Source organism: Pantherophis guttatus, chromosome 5 (genome assembly GCF_059756535.1).
Source record: "Pantherophis guttatus breed Tessera chromosome 5, ASM5975653v1, whole genome shotgun sequence".
In the NCBI taxonomy this organism is placed as follows: Eukaryota; Metazoa; Chordata; class Lepidosauria; order Squamata; family Colubridae; genus Pantherophis; species Pantherophis guttatus.
This window is the reverse complement of record NC_142067.1, coordinates 129,318,253-129,342,719: the sequence shown is the minus strand read 5'-3', so window position 1 is coordinate 129,342,719 and position 24,467 is coordinate 129,318,253. Positions and strand designations below refer to the sequence as shown.

At 42.5% G+C, this 24,467-nt stretch overlaps 1 protein-coding gene across 14 annotated transcripts in view; it reads left to right on the top strand.

The window, feature by feature from the left end:
* Positions 1–24,467, top strand: part of ENOX1 (ecto-NOX disulfide-thiol exchanger 1) — a 427,344-nt gene that overhangs the window by 278,737 nt on the left and 124,140 nt on the right. The gene's annotated exons all lie outside the window — the stretch shown is intronic.

Genomic DNA, 24,467 nt, shown 5'->3' with positions numbered 1-24,467 from the left:
TATCCCCAAAGATTTATTGATCCCCGATGATGTCACCCTCTTTCACTTGTGATGGTCCCGATGTTTCCTACGGCTTCCATCCATCTTTTTCTCATCACAGAGAATCCATTAAGGAGAGAGAGAATAGCTGGCAGCACAATTGTCCTGCTCCTTTTGATTGTAGGAGCTCGTCGCCTATTACAACACAACGACAACAGAGAGCAGGCGTGTGTGTGCGCGGGGGGGGGATTTACCACAAACATAAAGACCTACGGAGTTGGGCAAAGAATAAACACAACGACAAACGGTTTGTGTAGTTTGATCGTTTCCTTTTGGCAACGGAACAGGGGACCAAGCGGTGTGTCTTTTGTCAAAGCGGGGGAATCGGAGTAAGGAATGGTTGTAGGATGATCAAGGTTGGATTGCAAAATAATAATAATAATAATAATAATAATAATAATAATAATAATAATACTGCTGTAAGTCGAGGACTTACAACGGTTTGTTTCAAACTTACAATGGCACTGAAAAGGGGACTTGGGACCATTTTTCACAGTTATGACCATGCGTCACGTGATCAAAATTTAGGTGCTTGGCAACTGACTCATATTTATGACAGTTACAGTGTGCCGTGATCCCCTTTTGTGACTTGACAAACACCTACAATTTCTGACCAGAAGTTGTGAGCGCTTCATCACTGTAGATTTTTAAGAAGAGATTGGACAACCATTTGTCTGAAATGGTATAGAGCAGTGATAGCTAACCTTTTTGCCAAAAGAGGGGGGAGCACGGGGGGGTCGCGCGCGCACATGCCCACACCCATAATTCAATGTGCCCCACACCCCCACGCATTTGCATGCGACACCCCCCCCCGCGCGCTTTCCCCACTTTTGGCACGGTGGGCCCAGTAAGCCCATTTTTCACTCTCCTCAGGCTCCAGAGCCTTTCTAGGAGCCTGGGGAGGGCGAAAACAGACTTCCCCACCCTCCCCCAAGGCCCTCCGGAGGCTGGAAACAGCCTGTTTCCCGACTTCTGGTGGGCCCGGAAGGCCCAAAAATCAGTTGGCCGGCATGCACATGCGTGCCGGAGCTGAGCTAGGGCAACACTCGTGTGCCCACCGATATGGCGCCGTGTGCCACCTATGGCATGCGTGCCATAGGTTCGCCATCACGGATATAGAGTGTCCTGCTTGAGCAGGGGGTTGGACTAGAAGATCTCCAAGGTCCCTTCCAACTCTGTTTATTCTACTAAGCAAAGTCAACGAGGAAGCCAGATTCACTTAGCATCCATGTGAGTAACTTAATAATTGCAGTGATTCACTTAACAATGGTGTCAAGAAGGTTGTAAAATGGGGCGAAACTCATTTAATAAAGGTCTCGCTTAGCAACAGAAATGTTGGGCTCAATGGTCATAAGTCGAGGACTACCTAGCCACATTCTTAATAAGGAAACACTTTGCACTGAAAAATGAGGTAGCTGTGCATCCCTCAGTGCACAATGACATCTGAGCGACGTTTTCAACACAGTTGTGGGAACCTTAACAGGGCTGCTTTAATCGTCTGAATAGAAACACTTCAAATATCCTTTGGAGCATTGCAGAGCAGCTAAGAGTCTTAAACTGTAAATGTTTCTATCAGCTCTGACGGGCTGGGAACAAGGAACATAAATCATGGATTCATACTTCGTGGAAGGCAGAAATAAAATAAATTGTTTGCACCCAACCTCCATCTGTGTCTTTACTAGCCATAGACGTGGTCTGATTATAGACAGATTTAAAAAATCCTGTTTGCTCAGATGAGGGGTGCTGCAAAACCACCATGCCACCTTGCTGCTTAAAAGACCCGAACCTCAAAAGGAGGAGGTGTGACGAACCTCGAGTTGTTGCAGATGGAAAATTGGGTTATCCGATGGCTCCACAAAGTCATAGAACATAGAAAAACAGAGTTGGAAGGGACCTTGGAGGTCTTCTAGTCCAACCTTTCGGGTCAAGCAGGAGATCCTATATCATTTCAGACAAGCGGCTGTCCTGTCTCTTCTTAAAAGCCTCCAGCGATGGAGCATCCACAACCTCTGGTGGCAAGCTGTTCCACTGGTTAATTGTCTTCACTGTGGGGCAGTTTCTCCTTAATTCCAGGTTGCTTCTCTCCTTGGTTAGTTTCCATCCATTGTTTCTTGTCCTGCCTTCAGGTGCTTTGGAGAATAATTTGACCTCCTCATCTTTGTAGGAATCCCTCAAATATTGGAACACTGCTATTATGTCTCCCCTAGTCCTTCTTTTTACTAGACTAGTCAAAGAACTGGAAAAAAAATATTCTGCATTTTCAGAACAACGTGACTTCATTGGAAAGGTCATAATGCAACACAATGCCCTTATTTAATGAACATTTTTAAAATAGCCTTTGAAAAACACAACCTACCTGCGTACATGAGATTGCTACCTGAGGTTGCGTCTTGGTGTTGAGGGTATGTGTGACCCATTCTCAGCTCTGTTTTTAACTTGACTTGCCCTTGAAATCCACCACGCTGTTTTCAGGGAAGCTGAAATGATAATATTACAGCTTAGCTACGTGCGAAAACGAGAAAGATCACACAGCCGTCCAAATTACCCGAAAATGTTCAAATTACCTTCCCGTGTATTATCACAACAACAAATCCCTTGGCTGTTTAAGGTAGACCAATATTATTTGCTTAGAGGTAATGAAGGGCACATGACATGAACTTTGTAACTTGCTAACTAACATAACATAAGAGCCTTGGTGGTGCAGCGGACTAAAGTGCTGTTAAGTAGCACTTAGCTGCCAGCTGCTTGCAATTACTGCAAGTTCAAACCTCACCAGGCTCAAGGTTGACTCAGCCTTCCATCCTTCCGAGGGAGGTAAAATGAGGACCTGGATTGTGGGGGCAATAAGCTGACTTTGTATAAATATACAAAAGGATGAAGGCTATTGCTTAACGCATTGTAAGCTGCCCTGAGTCTCCGGAGAAGGGCGGCATATAAATTGAACCAATAAATAAATAAATAAATAAATAAATAAATAAATAAATAAATAAATAAATAAATAAATAAATAAATAAATTAGTTACTCTGTATTTTAATTTGATTTATTTTCTCTTTGAAAAAAAACAACGATGTTGAAGTTTATTAGCTTTTAACGTTCCGAAACTGATAAACAGATGGGGGTCCATATAAGAAAAAAGATTATTAGTACAAATTGGGGTCTGGTTTTCTCTTTTGTGAACTCCAAACAACCTTTTTCCATAACAATTTACACCCTTTCTGACGTCAGAGCAGGGGTGAAATCCAGCAGGTTCTGACAGGTTCTGGAGAACCAGTAGTGGAAATTTTGAATAGTTCAGAGAACCAGCAAATACCACCTCTGGCTGGTCCCAGAGTGGGTGGGAATGGGGATTTTGCAGTATCCTTCCCCCAGGAGTGGGGAGGGAATGGGGATTTTGCATATCCTTCCCCCAGGAGCGGGGAGGGAATGGGGATTTTGCAATATCCATCCCCCAGGAGTAGGGAGGGAATGGGGATTTTGCAGTATCCTTCCCCTGGAGTGGGGTGGGAATGGAGATTTTGCAGTATCCTTCCCCTGCCACACCCACCAAGCCACGCCCACAGAACCGGTAATAAAAAAAAATTGAATTTCACCACTTTGTCAGACCTCACTTTAATGCACATGGATGATATTATGGGATGCAAATATGTAAGCTGTAATATGTAATATGAATACATGCAACTGATTTCCTATGCAAAGGGGAGATTACTTTTATCCGGTCCAATCAACTTTCCTCTTTCATTTTTCTTTGTTGCATTAACTATAGAAAGGAATGTATGATGGGTTTCAGGGTTCTCTCTTTTCATAGGGAGATCCTGCTTTCTCAGGGTTACCCTCATGAGCTGCTTTTAAATGATCTTCTGACTCAGTTGCTTATTGGGAAGGTAAACTGAGGCAGAACCTAGGGTCAGATTTGGCTATCAGTGGTCCTTGATTTATGACCTATTGTTTAGTGATTGGTTCAAGTTACAATGGACTTCCCCAGGGCTATGGACGAGCAATTTCGAAGTTCATGTGATCCGATTTTGTGTGCGTGACACCTGGCCTGTATTTACGACCATTTGCAGCATTCTGTGGGCATGTGACCATGATTTTTGACTTTTCTTTTAACCCCAAAAAACTTTTATTTTTTTTTTAAATCAAAATCCAGCTTGCACTTCTGGCAAAAAAGCACTCAGCGGGTGCAATGGGTTCGTTTAATGACCACAGTGATGATCTAATGACTGCAGAGCTTGCTTAACGACCACTGCAAATAAAATAATAAAATCTGTTATGATCATACGGTGACCTGCTTAATGACTGCCATAACTTACAACCCTAATTGCAGAATCAGTTACAGTCACAAATTAAAATGCCATCTGTATTTTTCTCCGCGTTAAAGTTGAGATAATTGTAACAGATTATGTAACTGAGAGGGGCACGGTGGCTCAGTGGCTAAGACGCTGAGCTTGTCAATGGAAAGGTCGGAAGTTCAGCAGTTCGAATCCCTAGTGCTGCATAATTGGGTGAGCTCCCGTTACCTGTCCCAGCTTCTGCCAACCTAGCAGTTCGAAAGCACGTAAAAAGAAATGCAAGTAGAAAAATAGGAATCACCTTTTATGGGAAAATAACAGTGTTCCATGCGCCTTTGGGGTTGAGTCATGCCGGCCACATGACCACGGAGACGTCTTCGGACAGCGCTGGCTCTTCGGCTTTGAAACGGAGATGAGCACCGCCCCCTAGAGTCGGGAACGACTAGCACGTATGTGCAAGGGGAACCTTTATTTTATGTAACTGAGAATTTCTTGAGTTCATTTAATGGCTGAAAACGGATATACTGATGCTACTTTTATTGAGTTGCAAAACTTTGGCGCAGTTTCTTTTGCAATTGTTTGGACTGCTTTATAACACACAAGGATTATTTCTGGAGAAAAAGAATTCGTTTTTGAAAAAGGTTTTGTCTTTCGGGTTGGTTTATTTTTCTGTTAACGCTCTCGGGATGCCATTTGTATGATCTTGATAGTTAATCAATGTTCAGCAGGATTAGCCTTTTTAATACAGTTTAGGTATTTCTGCTGTGTAATTTTTTTTATGCCTAGTGCTATAAAATTGGATTTTTGATCTGAGCAAAGGTCAGGGTTTTAATTCCTAGTAGTGATAACTACTCAGTGGGGTTTCCTTTTCTTGCCGGTGTGTATATACAAAGAATAGGTGTAAATTGTAACTGAAAATTGTGTTTTCTTAAAATCAATTTAGAGAACGGGGATGATTACATTATTGGTTACATTTGTAAAGTTTGGGGGCTTATATTCAGATCGACTTTAGTTATATCAGGATTTAGAGAAATACAAAGGCAGTGAATTCGGACACAAACATTAGTTTTAAGACACTGAATAATCCAAATAAATGGGGACTACAAGATTGTAAAAAGAAAAAGAAATCCAAATATTTAATAAAACTATTAAAACTAAACTAAAACTATTAAAATCTACCGTACAACAAAATACGGACAGTGAGAATTGTGTAAAGAAAAAAAAATTTCATGCACGGCACACACAAACATGAAATGTGCCATTTAATGCAGGTCTGAATTGAACAAATAAAATTATTAGTAATAATACTAATAACTTTCTGCGGTCAGGTTTCTATCTTTCCATGAAACAAGACTCCTTTAAAGTGTGATGTTAGCTATTTAGGTCTTAAAGAGCAGGGAGATAGAGAATTCCCTGTCCTAAGAAGGTCCATCTGGTGAGACCAAGAAAAAAGACCTTCTCCGATGTGGCTCCTTCCCTGTCCTAAGAAGGTCCATCTGGTGGGATCAAGAACAAGGGCCTTCTTTGTGATGGCTCCTTCCCTGTCCTAAGAAGGTCCATCTGGTGGGACCAAGAAGAAGGACCTTCTCCATGGTTGCTCCTTCCTTGTCCTAAGAAGGTCCATCTGGTGGGACCAAGAAGAAGGACCTTCTCCATGGTTGCTCCTTCCCTATCCTAAAAAGGTCTATCTGGTGGGACCAAGAAGAAGGACCTTCTCCATGGTGGCTCCTTCCCTGTCCTAAGAAGGTCTATCTAGTGGGACCAAGAAGAAGGACCTTCTCCATGGTGGCTCCTTCCCTGTCCTAAGAAGGTCCATCTGGTGGGACCAAGAAGAAGGACCGTCTCCATGGTGGCTCCTTCCCTGTGGAACATCATCCCTGAGGAGATCACAGTGGCCCCAACTTTGACACTTTTTTCTCAAGGCCCTGAAGATCTGGTTTTGCCAGCGAGCCTGAGGAACCCACTGTGGGATGGAGCCCATCAAGCGTCTTGTCTCAAAGGTGCTCTTCAACAGGCAACTGGACTTTCCTGGTTCTTTCCTTGAAAACATTTCGCTTCTCATTTGAGAAGCTTCTTCAGTTCTGACTCCAGAAGCTGAAGATGCTTCAGAACTGAAGAAGCTTCTTGGATGAAAAGTGAAACATTTTCAAGGAGAAAAAAAATCAAGAAAAGTCTAAGTTACCTTTGGGTCAACCATGACCTGATTGACTGAGAATCTCCTTAGACATGAAGTGGCTTGTCTGATTAGCTTTTGTCCCAAAGGGTTATTGCAGGTTCTGACAGGTTCTGGAGAATCGGTAGCAGAAATTTTGAGTAGTTGAGCCAAGGTGGCGCAGTGGTTAGAGTGCAGTACTGCAGCTACTTCAGCTGACTGCTAGTTCAGCAGATGAGCAGATCAAATCTCACCGGCTCAAGGTTGACTCAGCCTTCCATCCTTCCGAGGTGGGTAAAATGAGGACCCTGATTGTTGGGGGCAATATGCTATTTAGTATACTGTCTTTGGTGTAAGCCGCCAAGAGTCCTCGGAGAGTGGGCGGCATAGAAAATATGAATAATAATAATAATAATAATAATAATAATAATAATAATAATAACGGGCACTTGGTCCACAACACACCTGACATAACAATAGTTGAAAAGAAAAAAAAAGCTATGGTTCATTGACATTGCAATACCTGGTGATGCACGGATTGAAGATAAGCAGCAAGAAAAAAAGCACAAAGTACCGGGACTTGCAAATTGAAGTTGAGCGACTGTGGAAAAAGAAATCGTGTGTTGTCCCGATTGTAATTGGAGCCCTCGGAGCAATACCCAAAGGGCTACCCCGGTATTTAGAAATTCTAAATTTGCCGGACTTGAACATTTTGACTCTACAAAAACCCACCTTACTCGGAACAGCTTACATTCTCCGACGATACCTTAACAGTTCCTAGGTCCTTGGTTAGGACTCGAGCTGCTGAGCTATTAACCAGCCTCAAAGGCTGTGAATCTCACTAAAGATTAACCAATAAATAATAATAATAATAATAATAATAATAATAATAATAATAATAATAATTCGGAGAACCGGGAAATGCAACCTCTGGCTGGCCCCAGAGTGGGGAAGGAATGGGGATTTTGCAATATCCTTCCCCTGCCACACCCACCAAGCCACACCACGCCCACCAAGCCACGCCCACAGAACCAGTAGTAAAAAAATTTGGATTTCCCCACTGGGTTATTGCTTTTCTTAAATGTTTTATATTATATATATTTTTCTTTGTAAGCCACCAGGAGTCACCGAGAGTGAGTCGGGTGGCCATATAAATTTTCTTAATAAGTAAATAAATCAAATCCCATTCTTCACCTGGGAGAACATGCTGTGTTCCTTATCTCAACAATGTGCCACATCTGCTCTCAAAAAAAGAGAGTACTTGAATATATATTCCAGCCTTCTTAATCAGCAAGTATCTGACATCCTTGTAACAAATGAAGCAATTGGCCCCAAAATTGTCAGTTGTACTAATGATGGGAGTCTTTTTTTTTATTTTTCTTCTTCTTTTGCTTCTAATTCTCACTCAGAGCGATATCATTTCGGCTCTTGTTTTCATTTGTACACATTATGTTTGGAACAAAAGGAAGCTCTCCAAAGTGGGGGTTTTTTCCCCCACCCCACTTCGCTTGTCATCTGTTGACAATTGGCCATGCTTTGTTTCTCTTGTCTTAGGATACGGACCGATTGTATACAACTGATTAAAGGAGATTATCTCGGAATTCTGTCGGATTGCCATTATAAATAGGAGGGCTGGAAATTTTTTTTTGCTGAGGTTTCCACTTCGCCCAAGTTATTGTTTTGGATAAACTTTGCAGAAAACAAACATTTGAGCCTAAACTTCATTCCATGCTGCAAACAACGGAAAGCATTTCCTTTTCGTCAAAATGATCTCTTAAAATTATCAAGGCTGTGATACAATTAGAGAGCCAGTTCAGCACAGTTCATAAATAGCTTTTTTTTTAAAAAAAACTCAACTTTCTTTTCCAGGTCAGCTTGTTCCGTGTCACAAAGACATAATATGGTTTATGAAAATATATGGGTTTTTCCCCCTTAATATCTGCATTCACCATTTGTTCATGTTCCCCTAAAGGGGGAGGAACCTCGGGTTTTTGTGAGGTTGTTGAAGAATTTCAGACGAGAATACCCAGATTTTGAGAATCTGTGTCAGTTTTGCAGAATTTGACAAAAGATTGAAAGATTCTTTCAATCAATCAATAGGCTTCTGAAATAAAGAGTGTTACAGATAGTTCTCAACTTACAACAGTTCTGTCAACTCCCATAGGAAAGGGGGATAGGAAACTGACGAAGCAGCACAGCAGCCAAAGACAAGAGCACATTCCAGGCATATCTTTCTCAAGGCTGTCTCCCAGGGTTACCCACAGCGGCCGGAGGGGAGTGAACTCTACAACCCACGAAATTGCTCCATTGCCGAATGTGATTGATGACACACCCTGGGGGGAGGGGGGAAACAGGGTCATGATTGGGGCCATAAATTATGTGGGGTCAGAGCTGGCTTCATCTGGGAACATGCTGACATGAAGCTCCTAATAAATAACTGGATTTCTTTTGAAGCTTGGCTCGAGGCTCATGATTTAATTAGGGCATCCGTTGGAACCCTGACAAGTTCATTTAGTGACCATTTGAAGTTACAACGACAGTGAGAAAAGGTACTTATGACCGTTTTTAACACTTGTGATTGTCACAATATCCCCATGATCAAAATTCAGATATTTGCTAACTGACTCATATTTATGAGGGTAGCAGTGTCCCAGGGTCAGACCTTCTGACAAGCAAAGAAGAAGCCAGATTCACTTAACAACCATGTTACTAACAATTGCAGTTATTCACTTAACAGTGGCAAGAAAGATTGCAAAATGGAGCAAAACCCTCTTGACAAATGTCTCGATTAGCCACAGAAATTTTGGACTCAATTTTGGCCGTAAATTGAGGACTACCTGCATTAAAAGAACCCGTAGTATACTTTTTGTTGCATACTACAGAAAACCTATGTCAATACTTCTGTTTATATTTTAGGAAGCAAAACTAGCAGCTGTAATGCAAGCACTAAGCTGCAACTTTTAATCTTTTATCAAGTCATCAATCACTTTATTTTCGCACATTATTCCTCGTTTATAAATTTTAAGGGAATATTGAAAAGTATTCCCACGAGTGGAAATTGAGCTGAACATATAGATAGTAGATTTTATAATAGCAATTTAATGAGTGACGATTTGCTGATTCCTTGATTGCTAACACAATTCAGGCATTTTACTTTGTTTACAAGTGGGGAAAATCATGACATATGATGATGATGTTTAGAGTTCAATTGTTCCTGCCTTTTGAGGGAAAAGATTGCTCGCTGCCATTTTTCCAATACATTTTTAAAGAATTTCGGATAAGGAAGCATTTTTGTCAGCGTTTCTGTTTATATTTTCATTACCTAGTTAATTTTGTTCATGCTTTCCAACTTTATGATCCTTTGGAGAAAAAATGTGGTTAGCGGTTCATTTTCATCGTTTTTGAATTGACTCGCCCTTCTGCATTCGGTTTGTCCTCTCTCGTGAAACGTTGTAAGCCCTCAAATAAAAATGGAGGCTTGCATTCGAGATTCAGGTGCATGCGGCCGTCATTAAAACGAGAAACAGAAATTGGAATCGTACTGTTGGGCCTTTTAAATGAAAATGGAGAGCCAGTGAAATCTGTAGATAGAGGTAGCCATTGTCTCTCAATTTGCGGCCTTTTCTTTAGAGAGAGAGAGAGAGAGAAAGTAACTGGTTTATTTATTTATTTTTTTAAAAAACGCTTTTGTTTGAATAGAAGAATCTGCAGCGTCTAAATTTTGCACAGAAATCAGGAGCAACTATTTCGTTTAGGTGACAGGTAGAGAAGTCCACCTCTTTTTTGTATGTTCAATCCTTCAAGGTAAAGCAGTTCAAGAAAAGGCTTTTCAAAGATTTCAGGAATGGTAGCGTGGGAAGAAATATCCATCTGGTTCAGTTCCAATCTGGGAGAAAGGCACTGGAGACAAAATGGAGGTTGGAAGCTGATTGGAAAGAGGGTTCATGTATTCATGAAGCAGAACCACCAAGCACATGGGTGATTCTGGGCAGCTGACCACATGGAGTTGAGAATGAGGAGTATTTATACTTTCTCTTGGGTTTTGCACTTGAGCTTCCTGTTCCTGTGCAAGAACATTTATTCTATTGGTTGTTGTCGGATGCCCATGGAGCCATGTAGGAGTTATGTAGGGGTCATAGCTGGCTCTATAGGTTGTCTGAGGTAAGTTTGGTTGAAGTTTCTGAAGGTGATACAATGTCGTTAGGAGATTGTGCAATGTAATGAGCTCTGAGCTTTAAGCCGCATGCGCTCGTCTTAAAAAAACACGGCTAAATAGGATAGCATAGCCCCAGGGCAGGTGGGCGGGGCAGGCCCACCCCCACTGGCAGATCTCAACTACTGGTTCACCCAAACCAGTCCAAACCAGCTGAATCCCACCACTGTTACTACCACGAGATAAGGGATACTAAGATGACGTTGTTTAGTAATAAGATGGGAGAGCCACTCCCAAGAAACCAGATGAGTCCCTATGATACTATTCATCAAAGGAGAATGAAGAGGGAAGGAAAAAGAAGAAAAGGAAGGAAAGAAGGAAAGAAGGAAGGAAGGAAGGAAGGAAGGAAGGAAGGAAGGAAGGAGATTATAATGAGAGTGAGGGAGGGTCTTAGGGAAGTCCTGCCTTAACACTTGTCCATCACAGGTGCCCCGGACAGAGGTCCTGTGTCAGGCCTACTCTGGCCACGCCCCTGGCCACTCCCATCTCCCAGCCACACCTCATGCCCCCCCCCCCCCAGCCCTCTGAGGTCAAACACAAGCCTGATGCAGCCCTCAATGACATCGAGTTTGACACCCCTGCTCTAGAATCAATGCAGAAATTCCTTCACGGGCCCCTTTCAATTTAATTTATTGAGAAAGGAGCCCGAATAGGCTTATCTTGCTTGTAAGTTATTGTTTTTAATTTTGGCAGCTATTGTATTATTATATTGGGGACATTTATATCTTTTGCAATTGTTTTTGCATGGTGCCAAATGTTTATGGATTGCAGGTGATTTAGAAATTGAAAGAAGGGAAGAAAGAAGAAAGGCAGGGAAGGGAAGGGAAGGGAAGGAGGGAGGGAGGGAGGGAAGGAGGAAGGAAGGAAGGAAAAGAAGGAGGGAGGGAGGGAGGTCATGTGATCGCCATTTGGGACCTATCTAGTCGGGGGGGGGAAGCCGGATCCACTTAATAACCTCATGACTCATTTAACAACCGCAGCTATTAGCTTAACAATGGTGGCAAAAACGATTGCAAAATTGGTCACGAGCCACTTAGTAACTTCCTTGCTTAGTGAGAGAAACTCGGGTCCCAATTGTGGTTCAGGCCAAAACACTTTTTCATAGAATTATATATTCTGTGTTGCTTTTTTATGGTTTAAAAAAAAAAATTAGGTTTTATTCTGCTGCTTTTAAGCAGCATTTTATTTTATATTTATTATTTATTTCCCACACGTCTCCCTCGCTCCATGGAAACAGAACCCCTTGTTGCTCCGAACTGTAATTAAATAAACACAAATAAATCATTTTATATACCAATTTCCTTTTATTTTAACACTGATGAAACGCTGGGATAATTGTGGAAATGCAGCTTAGTTTAATCAATGGCGGGAAGATTTTTATTTTATATTTTTTTCTGAAGCTCGTAGCTCAAAATTACCTTCATGACATAATTGGATGCGATCTTTTATTTTTAAAAAAACTGTGTCGCGAAAGGAGAGAGCGGTGTTCTTAATTGCTTGTAAAATTAATACATTATTGAAATCGCTGGGAAAGTGAGTCATGTATAAACCACTAATTCAGCACCACTAATAATATGTAGTAATAATGGCCTTTTGGATGTGGAGATATAATGCCTTGTAACGCTAGCCTGCTAAGAAGACAAATACGAGGCCTGTCAAAAAAATGAAAGAACAGAGGAACATTCTCCGGCTTCATTTCTACAAAAACAAAGGTTAGGAAATTAAAATATAGTTCACGTATAAGCATCTGAACTTAACTCTCGCTGACAAAAATGTATTTCCCCCTCAAAATCTCAGCTGTGTTCCTTAAAATATGCAGTTCGGTTAGAAAGGAAAAGATTTTCTGTCTGGGAAGAATGAATAATGAAATTGTTCTCTGTTGGAACGTCAAAACTACTGCATTTTAAGGAGGTGATTACCTTTCTGCCATATCATTTATTTTACATTCCATTGAAGATCCCCAAAATGTATTGTGAACAAGTAATTGCTCTCTTTTGGAGATATTTATCAGGCTTTCGGCTTCTGTGCAAAGAAAGGGTGGTTTTTAAAAAAAAAAAAAAAAAGCTGAAGCATGTATTGTATATATAGTATGTAGTTAGGGCAAGTGTGTTAAGATGGAGAAATATAAACTTTTTTCGGGATCCTTCTTTATCTGCTTTAAAGAAGCTTCTTTGAGGTTCATCTTTTCGTCAGTTTTCCCAGCGCCCAGACACAAACTGAGCAATGTGAGATATGCAATACAATGCAGTGAGACTTGTACAGATCTGTACAGTGGGGAAACAAAACAGCCACTTCTCAAGCACATGGCATAACACAGGAGAGCAAACCCATCAGGTTAGCATTCAGCAGTCCATCTGCATCTGAAAGATGAGGGTCAGTCTTTTGAAGACAGCACAGTCCACATTCTGGACAGAGAGGGCCTCTGGTTTGAAAAAGGGTCAAAGAGGCCCTCTATGTCAAAATTGAACAGTCCTCTCTCGACAAGAAACAAGAAAATCCAAATTGCCTTTTGGAAAAGCACCTTTGGCGTCCTTTCCATTCAAGATCCCTCACCTTGCAGCTTGTGAATTTAAGAAACTTAATGCTTTAGGCCTGGAGTTGACCCTACCCAAGTTTTTAATCCGGGATAGCGACAATGTAAATTTATAGAAACATCTGGCTGCTTTCCTCAAATTATGCCCATCTTTAGCTGGTAAAGGAAGAACAATCTGTTGGTCTGGTGTAGTTTATTTTGTAGAATAAGATATTCCATCCCCCAAAATCCATAAAGTGTTTTTTCAAGACGCAACTGATTTTTCTTTGTTTTTCCTTGAAGAGGTTTTGCTTCTCATCCAGGAAGCTTCTTCAGTTCTGACTGAAGGGTGGAGAATGGAAGGATTTATATTCCTTGCAGTCATCTGGTTATTAGCGTTCTCTCTGCGAGTCCCTGAGGCCACTTGGACAGATAAACCTCCAAGTGGACTCAGTGACTCTCAGAGGGAGTCCAAATGACCAAATGAAATCCTTCCACCCTCCACCTTTCAGCCAAAATTGAAGAAGCTTCTTAGATGAGAAGCGAAACATCTTCAAGCAAAAGCAAAATCCAGTTGCCCTTTGAAAAAGCACCTTTGGGACAACCTTGACTTGGACGACTGAGAATCTCTATCGACATTTCCACCTTGAAACTTTTCAATCCATCTCCATAGATGGTCAACTATGCTAGTTATCTTTTTGGGGGGCATTTCATTCCAGCTGGTGGTAGAGAGAAAATCAGAATAAGAGACCACGAAAGAGACCATTAAAACGAACAGCAGACGGCATCAGTATTTTCCCAGGCTCAGTTCTGCCTCAAGCTACCAAGACCCGATGGCCTAGAGAGGGAGCTCTTGCCTCACAATCCGGAGGTTGTGAGTTCGATCCTAGGTAGAGGCAGATGTAGGTCTCCTACTTGGGCAGGGGCTTGGACTCGATGACCTGCAAGGTCCCTTCCAACTCTGTTAATCGGTTAAATCTGTTAATGTGAGCTTTGCAATAAAGTTTGACAAAATATATGAATCAATATTAAATGTATCCATGAGCTGCTCTACGCAATGAATGAGTGGAGCCCCACGTCAAGTTTTTAGACAAACATCAAAGTCCATGCACGTCTGTGAACAGTACAAATTATACTTCATCTCAGCTCGGAATTTGCTAAAATTAGAGATTATTTTCTTTTCTTTTCACGGAGGGTCAGACAACAGAGGCGAGGTGCTGGCACAGATCAGTCCAAAATTGAGCACTTTGGAATGAATATCTTAGACTTTAAATCTGTGCTTAGAAACTATGCCGGCGCAATCAATAGGATATATAAAAAAAAGTGTGTTCAATATGTTTTGAGCCATTTATTTATTTATTCATCTTGATTCGCCAGCTGCTTTCTGGTTAGGAAAAAGAACACGGTGAAAAGAACATTATGGAACGTAGATCGGTTACTTTGACAGAAAGGACACAGATGTAAATCAAATCTTTGCCAAGCCACGAATCCTTTGAAGTTTCTTTGTGCAATGAAGGGGGTCGTGTTTTTGCATGGACGGCGAGGTTTAATGCCCCGCAGTAAGTATTATAAGTATTATAAGTGAGTATTATATTGGCACCCTGCCAACAAAAGTGCGTATAGCCAGGGCTCTGGTTTTCCAAGTTGCAATGGATGGCTGTGAAAGTTGGACCATAAGGAAGGTTGAGCGCCAAAGAATGGAGGCCTTTGAACGATGGTGCTGGAGAAGATTCCTGAGAGTCCTTTGGACTGCAAGGCGATCCAACCAGTCAGTCCTAGAGGAGATCAACCCTGACTGCTTTTGAGAAGGCCAGATCCTGAAGATGAAACTCAAATACTTTGGCCACCTAATGAGAAGGAAGGACTCCCTGGAGAAGAGCCCAATGCTGGGAACGATGGAGGGCAAAAAAAGAATGGGACGGCAGAGAACGAGGTGGCTAGATGGAGTCACTGAAGCAGTCGGCCTGAGCTTAAATGGACTCCAGAGGATGGTAGAGGACAGGAAGGCCTGGAGGAACGTTGTCCATGGGGTCGTGATGGGTCGGAACTAACAACAACAACAACAACAACAACAAAAGTATTATAAATTTTTTAAAAAATTGATTCATCTCCAGTGAAATCTCTTCAGCTCTAGAGGGTGGCACAGGACTTAGGGAATGGCTTTGAAAGATCAGAGGAAGCAATAAAGGAGAATATTGGTAGCTCAGGGTTGAAATAAGGGGTTCTTGATTCTCTGTGAGCTAGGTGGTTCTTCTTGCAGACGTTTCATGACCCAAACTAGGTGATTTCATCAGCTCTAGGAGGAAGTAGGGTGTGCAGAGAGGAGGGCAAGGACAAGAAGAAGAGGGAAGAGAAGGAAGTGGGAGAGAAAATATGAGAAGAAGAAGAAGGCTATGGGGTTCTTGAAGCTCTCTGAGCTAGGTGGTTCTTCTTGCAGATGTTTCATGACCCAAACTAGGTGACTTCATCACTTCTAGGAGGAAGTAGGGTGTGCAGAGAGGAGGGCAAGAATGAGGAGGAAGAGGAAGGAGGAGAAGGAGAAGGAGAAGAAGGGGTTCTTGATCAGTGGTGGGTTTCAAATTTTTTTACTACCGGTTCTGTGAGTGTGGCTTGGTGGGCGTAGCTTGGTGGGCATGGCAAGGGAAGGATATTGTAAAATCTCCATTCCTACCCCACTCCAAGGGAAGGATACTGTAAAATCTCCATTTCCTCCCCACTCCAAGGGAAGATTACTAAAAAATCCCCATTTCCTCCCGATCAGCTGGGACTTGGGAGGCAGAGAATAGATGGGGGCGGGGCCAGTCAGAGGTGGTATTTGCCGGTTCTCTGAACTACTCAAAACTTCCGCTACTGGTTCTCCAGAACTGGTCAGAACCTGCTGAAACCCATCTCTGTTTTGATTCTCTCTGGGCTAGGTGGTTCTTCTTGCAGACAGCTCTAGGAGGAAGTAGGGTATGCAGAGAGGAGGGCAAGAATGAGGAGGAAGAGGAAGGAGAAGGAGGAAGAGGAGGAGGAGGAAGAGGAGGAGGAGGAAGAGGAGGAGGAAGAAGGAGAAAAAGAAAGAGAAGGAGAAGGCTATGTGGTTCTTGATTCTCTCTGAGCTAGGTGGTTTTTCTTGCAGACGTTTTAGGACCCAAACTAGGTGACTTCATCAGTGCTAAGCAAAGACAGACAACCCTGGCTTGAGCCCAGTCTTATTTGACTGCACTGATGATGTTGCCTAGTTGGGTAATGAGATGTCTGCAAGAAAGCAATCAAGCTTAGAAAGCCCCAAGGACCCCACAAACTTCACGTTTTCTTACTTTGAATCTTTAACATCGTTCCCTTGCCATCACCTGGAAAAGGGATCAAATAAAGAAAATTAAGAACTTGCACCAAATATTTTGTGCAGATGGAAGAAGTGGAAATTGGCAATACATCAAAGGCCTATCTATCTTCCTTCAGGTCATTGAAATAGATGCTTTCATGCTTGGGCGCAAATGGTAGTAATTTATTTTTCAAAATATATGTCATTATAGGACTGTATCAAGAATTAAAGGAGAATAATTTGTGGTTTTCTACAACTAAATAGTTTCCTTTATGGCTTGATGACAAGATAAAAGGTCTTTTTTTCTTCCCTGTTCTAGCTTAGTTCCAATTCCTAAGCTGCCAAAATGCAAAATCTACATATTTATCATTAAATATTGCTGAGTTGATATCCAGTAACCGTACAACAAATTTGTGGGAACACCCCAGCAACCCAGAATTGCCTATGAATAACTGATGGTATCAAATAACATTCGTCTTTCACAAACTGCTTTTCGCGGAATAATTTATTGCGCCTCAAGAAATGAAATAACTTTTTTTTCCCCCGACTTCCATTACCCCTCCCCCAACCTCACAAGAGTTATAATGTTAGCTTCTCATTCTTTCAACAACAACCACAAAAAAAAAATAGCTATAATTTCCAGTGTCACAGAGCAGACATCTGTTTCATCTTTGTATACTGTGTAATCTCTGTGCTGGAGAGAGAAATGAGGGAGTATAATAAAAATTGGCTGTGCTGGTAGGAATTTGATGGGAAAAAAAGCAAAGTGAAAAAAAAAATCTAAAGTAGGGGTCCTTGGGCTCAATACTCCAGTTAGAATTCTCTGTATCAGAATAGAGCTGGAAGGGACTTCAGAGGTCATCTAGTCTAACCCCTTGCTCAAGCAGGAGACCTTATACCATTCTGGACAAATTGTTGTCCAGTCTCTTCTTAAAAACTTCCAGTGTTGGAGCACCCACAATGTCTGGTGGCAAGCAGTTCCATTGGTTAATTGTTCTCACTGTCAGGAAATTTCTCCTTAGTTCTAGGTTTCTTCTCTCCTTGATTAGTTTCCATCCATTTTTTTTCTTGTCCTGCCTTCAGGTGCTTTATAGAATAGGTTGTACAGAATACAACAGAGTTGAAAAGGACTGTCAGCACTTCAAGCTGCATTTATTCTAGTGCTGACATAAGAAGGAGGAGCGGAGGCATCTGGAAAGGGACGTTTGACTTTTCACCTACTTTTCACCTGGAGATAATATCCCCTAGGAGATGGAATGGGAGGGGGGAAATTCCTTTGAGCTGGAGCAGTAGATTAGGGTTAGAGTGACTTGGAAGATGGCCAATGAGTGCAGAGGAGTGGGGAACGGAAAGGGAGGGTTTTGGGTCTGGAAGTCAGTGTTGGCTATGATGAGTTGTGCTTTGAATGTCATGCTTAATAAATGGGAGTTTTCTTCAAAGGCTTTGTTTGAAATGCAATTTATTTGAGACGACCTCGAAACATGACAAGGACCTTGTAGGTCATCTAGTCCAACCCCCTGTCCAAGCAGAAGACCCTAAACCATTTTTGACATATGGCAATCCAGTCTCTTTTTGAAAGCTTCCAGTGATGGAGCACCCAACGACTTCTGGTGGCAAGCTGTTCCACTGGTTAATTGTCCTCACTTGTAAGGAAATTTCTCCTTAATTACAGGTTGCTTCTCTCCTTGGTGAGTTTCCATCCATTGTTCCTTGTCTTACCTTCTTGTGCTTTGGAAAATAAATTGACCCCCTCTTCTTTGGGGCAGCCCCTCAAATACTGGAAGACTGCTATCATGTCCCCTATAGTCCTTCTTTTCTCTAGATTAGCCAAACCCAGTTCCTGCATCCGTTCTTCATCTGTTTTCATCTCCAGGTCTTTAATCATCTTAGTTGCTCTTCTCGGCACTTTTTCCAAAGTCTCAACATCTTTTTTTTGTAATGTGGTAACCAAAACGGGATGCAGGATTCCAGGTGTGGTTTTACTAAGGTTTGATAAAGCGATACTTCAGATGTTTTTATACGCTTTATTGTTATTGATTTTGACTATTTTAAATCTGACTGGTTTTTAAATCTGAGAATACTTGAAGGACGGCCAGGATGTAGATAAAATTAATAAGACCACCCAAGGGAATGCAGGAATGGGTTTGAGCAAGTCAGAAGGTCTTTGTTGCGTGGATTGTTGCTGATCCCGACGACGAGGAGGCTGGTATGGTGTCACGCTAGCAGCCTGTGCAGCCGGTGCTCGAGTCGGACAGTGAGGAGGCTGAAGAAGATGTGGTGCCAGGGATTCAGCCAGGGCCTTCAGAACCTCCAGAGGCTCCTTTAAGTGAAGAGGATGAAGTGGAGGAGCCTCTTCTCAATGCACGAGCACGCAGGGCTGCCAAAAGGCAGGAGTGGCTACTCAGGAGGAGGTCTCCTCGAGAGTAAGGCTTGGGACTAATTGGCCACTCCCTTAGCCTATTTAAGTTTGCACACAGCTTATAAAAAGCTGCAGGAAACAACGTTCGTTCGTTCGCTGATCATTGGGTTTGAATTTTCTCTGCAAACCTGGCTTCTGGGCTTTCTGCCAACTCTTGTAAGACTCTATCTTATCTGTGGAATTTCTGACAGGTTGTTAAGAACATTTTATTAACAGCCTGCATTTGCAAAAGACTGTTTTGAAGTAAACTGAGTTTTGTTCGGAGTTTGTGTGTGCTACATTCTTTGGGATCCTTAGCTGGGGCAGAACAGTCTTCCCCAGTATCTAGGTTTGAGCCCCCAAAGCTACGTTTTGGAAAGCGTTATGAATCAGGATCACACATAAACCCCAGTTTCTACCTACACTGGTACTCCTCGACTTATGACCACAATTGAGCCCAAAATTTCTGTTGCTAAATGAGTTTTGCCCCATCTTACAAGCTTTCTTGGCACCCTTGTTAATGGAATCGCTACAGTCGTTCAGTTAATAATGTGGTCGTTAAATGAATCTGGCATCTCCCATTGACTTTGCTTGTCGGGAGGTTGCAAAAGGTGGAATCACGTGACCCCCGGGACACCTCAACCGTCATAAATATGAGTCAGTTGTCAAGCATCTGAATTTCTGATTACGTGACCCTGGGGATGCTGCAATGGTTGTAGGTGCGAGAAAACGGTCATGTCGTTTTTTTTCAGTGCCGTTGTAACTTTGAACAGTCACTAAATGAACTGTTGAACTGTTCTTGTACACAAGAATCTTGGTCAATTAATGGTCAGCATGAAATTGGCACTAGGTAAGACAGAATTAGGGATGCGGTGGCTCAGTGGCTAAGACGCTGAGCTTGTCGATCAGAAGGTCGGCAGTTCAGCGGTTTGAATCCCTACTGCAGCGTGATGGGGTGAGCTCCCGTTACTTGTCCCAGCTTCTGCCAAACTAGCAGTTCGAAAGCACGTAAAAAATGCAAGTAGAAAAATAGGGACCACCTTTGGTGGGAAGGTAACAGCGTTCCGTGGACCTTTGGCATTGAGTAACTGGCCGGCCACATGACCACGGAGACATCTCCGGACAGCGCTGGCTCTTCAGCTTTGAAACGGAGATGAGCACCACCCCCTAGAGTCGGGAACGACTAGCGCACATGTGCGAGGGGAACCTTTACCTTATAATAATAATAATAATAATAATAATAATAATAATAATAATAATCATAATAATAATAATCATCATCATCATCATTTTATTTCTATACCGCCCTTCTCCCGAAGGACTCAGGGCGGTGTACGGCCTATTAAAAACACAAAACAAGATCAGTTAAAATAGTTTAAAATTATTAAATAAATTCGGCTAAATTTTAAAACCCCAGAAATTTAAAACCCAATTTAAAATTGTTATGTTGATAGCCCAGCCTGGCGAAATTCAAGACAGAATTCAATTAAGACAGAATTCAATGGATTTCAAGACTTGGAGTGTTTGTGGACACGTAACTAGGCTAAATCCCTGCTTGACTCCACCTGCAGTCTCTGTCTGTTCTTCCCCTACAGATGATGAGCTTTTGTCAATTTAGCCTCTTATCAAGGGCCAAACAGGGTGTTTTTCAACACAGCACATCTTCAATAAAATAGGAACAGCCCTATCTATACACGTGTCAGTAGAGGTAAAGGTACAATATCTATTTTCTTACTTTTCATAGGTTTTATGTGTGTTTTTCTTTTAGCCAGGTTTTTCCTACGTAACCAAGATTTTTCTGCAGCCCTAGCTCTATTTCTGGCTTTACAGTACCTTTACAGAGAGGATACATGAGATGTGGGTGTGGCTTACTGATGATGGCTAATGAGCCAGAAATAGATCTATATAAGTCTCTCACCAGGCAGCATAGGGCAGCATAGGGCCTGCTGGCTGCCAGAAGAAAAAAAAAAGCCCAGAATCGAGTGGATGTGACTGAGCTAGGGCTGTAGAAAAATCTTGGTTACGTAGGAAAAACCTGGCTAGAGGAAAAACACACATAAACCCTACGAAGAAGTAAGAAAATAGATACTATACCTTTACAGGGAGGATACATAAGATGTGGGTGTGTTTGTTTGTTTGTTTGTTTTATTAAATTTGTATACCGCCCTACTCCCGAAGGACTCAGGGCGGTGAACAGGCACAAAATAAAATACAGAAATACAAAAGTTAAAACAATTTAAAACCAAATTAAATAATATTGGCCCACGACAATTAAAATCCCAATGAATTTAAAACCAATTAAAATTTCAATTTAAAATTTAAAAAAGGGGAGAAAAATTAGTGTGGCCTACTGATGAAAGCAAACGAGCTAGAAATAGATCTATATAGGTCTCCCACCTAGCAGGAAGAGCTTGCTAGCTGCTAGAAAGGAAAAAAGCCCAGAATCGAGTGGATGTGATTCTACTGAGCCATAAGTAGAAAGTGGGAACTTGACATGCGGAGCAGATGGTTCCAGATGACGGGAGTAATGAAGCAATATTATGTCTAACCATCTGGCAGCTGAGGGTCCGCGCCAAGAACCCACGCTTTGTACAAAGTCCTGATGAGATCGCTGACAACAGGGGTGGAGTAAGAGATCTCCATATGTCCCACCTTCAGCTCCTTAGCAGAACGAAGTGGGACACATAAATAACAGCGACGAACCTGATTTGTGACGGAAGCTGTTTTGAGACCAGCCGAAGGATTTTTAGAAGTGCAGTCAAAGTTATCCAGCCAAACCTCTCCCACCCCACCCCGAGATGGAGGTCCTCAGCCAAGCTAGACTAAGCAGAGGAAGGTCTCCGTGGAGGAAGTTTCAAACTTCTTCCCACCCAATTGGCTTAAAACAAAGGTTGGAGGATGAGATGATCCAAGAAAGCACTCAAGGCCTTTTCAACCGGGTCAAGGAGGAGCTTTTGACAAGTTAAGCTTCTCATGTCACAGGGGGATAAATAGGAGAGGGGAAACTTTGATCAAAGTCTCGTGTTCGATGCAATAATTGAAGGCATTGCAACACAAACACGTACACAAACACACACACACACACACACACACACACACACACACAGCTCTTTATTCTGTGTGCAGATATCCAGAGGACAGCAATAGATTTCTGCAATTGGCCAGTATCAGAGAAACGATGCTAGCAAGGCCTTCCTTCCTTCCTTCCTCCCTCCCTCCCTCCCTCTCCTTCATTCCTCTCCTCCCTCCCTCCATTACATCTTCCTTCATTTCCTCCCTCTCTCATTACACCTTCCTTCCTCCTTCATCCTTCATCCTCCATTCCTTCCTTCTTTCCTTCCCTCCATTACACCTTCCTTCCTTCCCTCCCTCCCTCCATTACACCTTCCTTCCTTCTTTCCCTCCCTCCCTCCCTTCCTTCCCTCCCTCTCCTTCCTTCCCTCCTTCCCTCCCTCCATTACACCTTCCTTCCTTCTTTCCCTCCCTCTCTCATTACACCTTCCTTCCTTCCTCCTCCGTCCTCCATCCTCCATTTCTTCCTTCTTTCCTTCCCTCCGTTACACCTTCCTTCCTTCCTTCCCTCCCTCCATTACACCTTTCTTCCTTCCTTCTTTCCCTCCCTCCCTCCCTCTCCTTCCTTCCCTCCTTCCCTCCCTCCATTACACCTTCCTTCCTTCTTTCCCTCCCTCTCTCATTACACCTTCCTTCCTTCCTCCTCCCATCCTTCATTCCTTCCTTCTTTCCCTCCCTCCATTACACCTTCCTTTCTTCCTGCTTCCCTCCCTCTTTTCCTTTCTTCCTCCCTTCCTTTCTCTCCTTCCCTCCCTCTCTTTCCCCAGATTTTCCAATAGACAAATCAGCATCGCAATTTGCATTCTATCCTGCAAATAAATTTCATCCCACAGGATTATTTCGTACCAGCAGTTCTAATGCCAGATCTCTGTGGTCACAGAGTGAAGCTGATTGGCGGAAGAATTTCCCACAATACCCAGTAAGCTTCGGCGCCTGATGCCAGAGAGCCCGCTTACAGGGTCAAGCAATTAGCTGACTTGCGGGGAGGATTAGACAAACTCACGGGGGGAAAAGAGCCGATCGGCGGTTGCTTGTTAGGATTGCTACGTCCTGCTTGCAAGTTCAAGTAACCGTCTGTGCAATGGGCAGCCATATTAGAGGATTTTTTTCCTCTAAAATCTTTGGTTTGACCCGGTTGGATTCTTCTTGTCTGAATCAAAGTTGATATGAGACCCAGAAGCAAAGAAGGAGGTGAAAAAATCATAAGTTTTTAAAGATCTTGGAAGCATCACAATATTGTATGGTTAGTCCTTGATTTACAACCCTTCATTTCATGACTGTTTGAAATGAGAACAGTGACTTATGAACACTTTTCACAACTTATGACCGTTGCAGCATTCCCGTGGTCACGTGTTCGGAATTCGGAGGCTTGGAAACTGGCATGGACTTACGACAGTTGCAGGATGATCCCCAGGGGTGAAAAATTCAGCAGGTTCTAACAGGTTCCGGGGAACGGATAGTGGAAATTTTGAGCAGTTCAGAGAACCGGCAAATACCAACTCTGGCTGGCCCCAGAGTGGGGTGGGAATGAAGATTTTGCAATATCCTTCCCCTGGAGTGGGGTGGCAATGGAGATTTTGCAGTATCCTCCCCCTGCCATGCCCACCAAGCCACACCGACAGAACCGGTAGTTAAAAAAATTGGATTTCACCACTGGTGATTCCCCCTTTGGTGACCTTCTTATCAGCAAAGTCAATGGGGAGAGCCAGCTTTGCTTAACAACCGTTTTACTAACTTAACCACCCCAGTGATTCACTTAACAATGGTGGCAGGAAAGATGGCCAAATGGGGCAACCTCACTTAACAACTGTCTTGCTTAGCAAGTAGATCTGAAAGACTGAAGGGGACTTAGAAGATTGTGCTCCAGAAAAGAAAAGATCTTCATGATGATGATGATGATGTTTGAATCACCTATAACAGTGGTCCTCCACCTTTTCTTCACCATGGACCCCCCTTTAAATACCTTTTGTGGCTATGAACCACCAAGACTTAACTCAAAATTTAAATCACAGCATTTCTTCAAGTCTTCGTGGACCCCCTGTGACCACATCACAGCTCCCCAAGGATCCATGGACCACAGGTTGAGAAAAATCAGCAGGTTGACCTATCAGATTCATTTCATCATCAAAAAAAGTCTCAGAAAAGATGTTGAGACTTTGGAAAAAGTGTAGAGAAGAGCAACTAAGATGATTAAAGACCTGGAGACTAAAACATACAAAGAACGGTTGCAAGATTTGGGAATGGCCAGTCTAGAGAAAAGAAGGACTAGGAGAGCCATGATAGCAGTATTCCAGCAATTGAAGGGCTACCACAACAAGGAGGGGGTCAACCTATTCTGCAAAGCACCAGAAGGCAAGACATGGATGGAAACTCATCAAGGAGAGAAGCAACTTAGAACTAAGGAAAAATTTCCTGACAGTGAGAACAATTAATCGGTGGAAGGACTTGCCTCCAGAAGTTGTGGGTGATCCATCACTGAAGGTT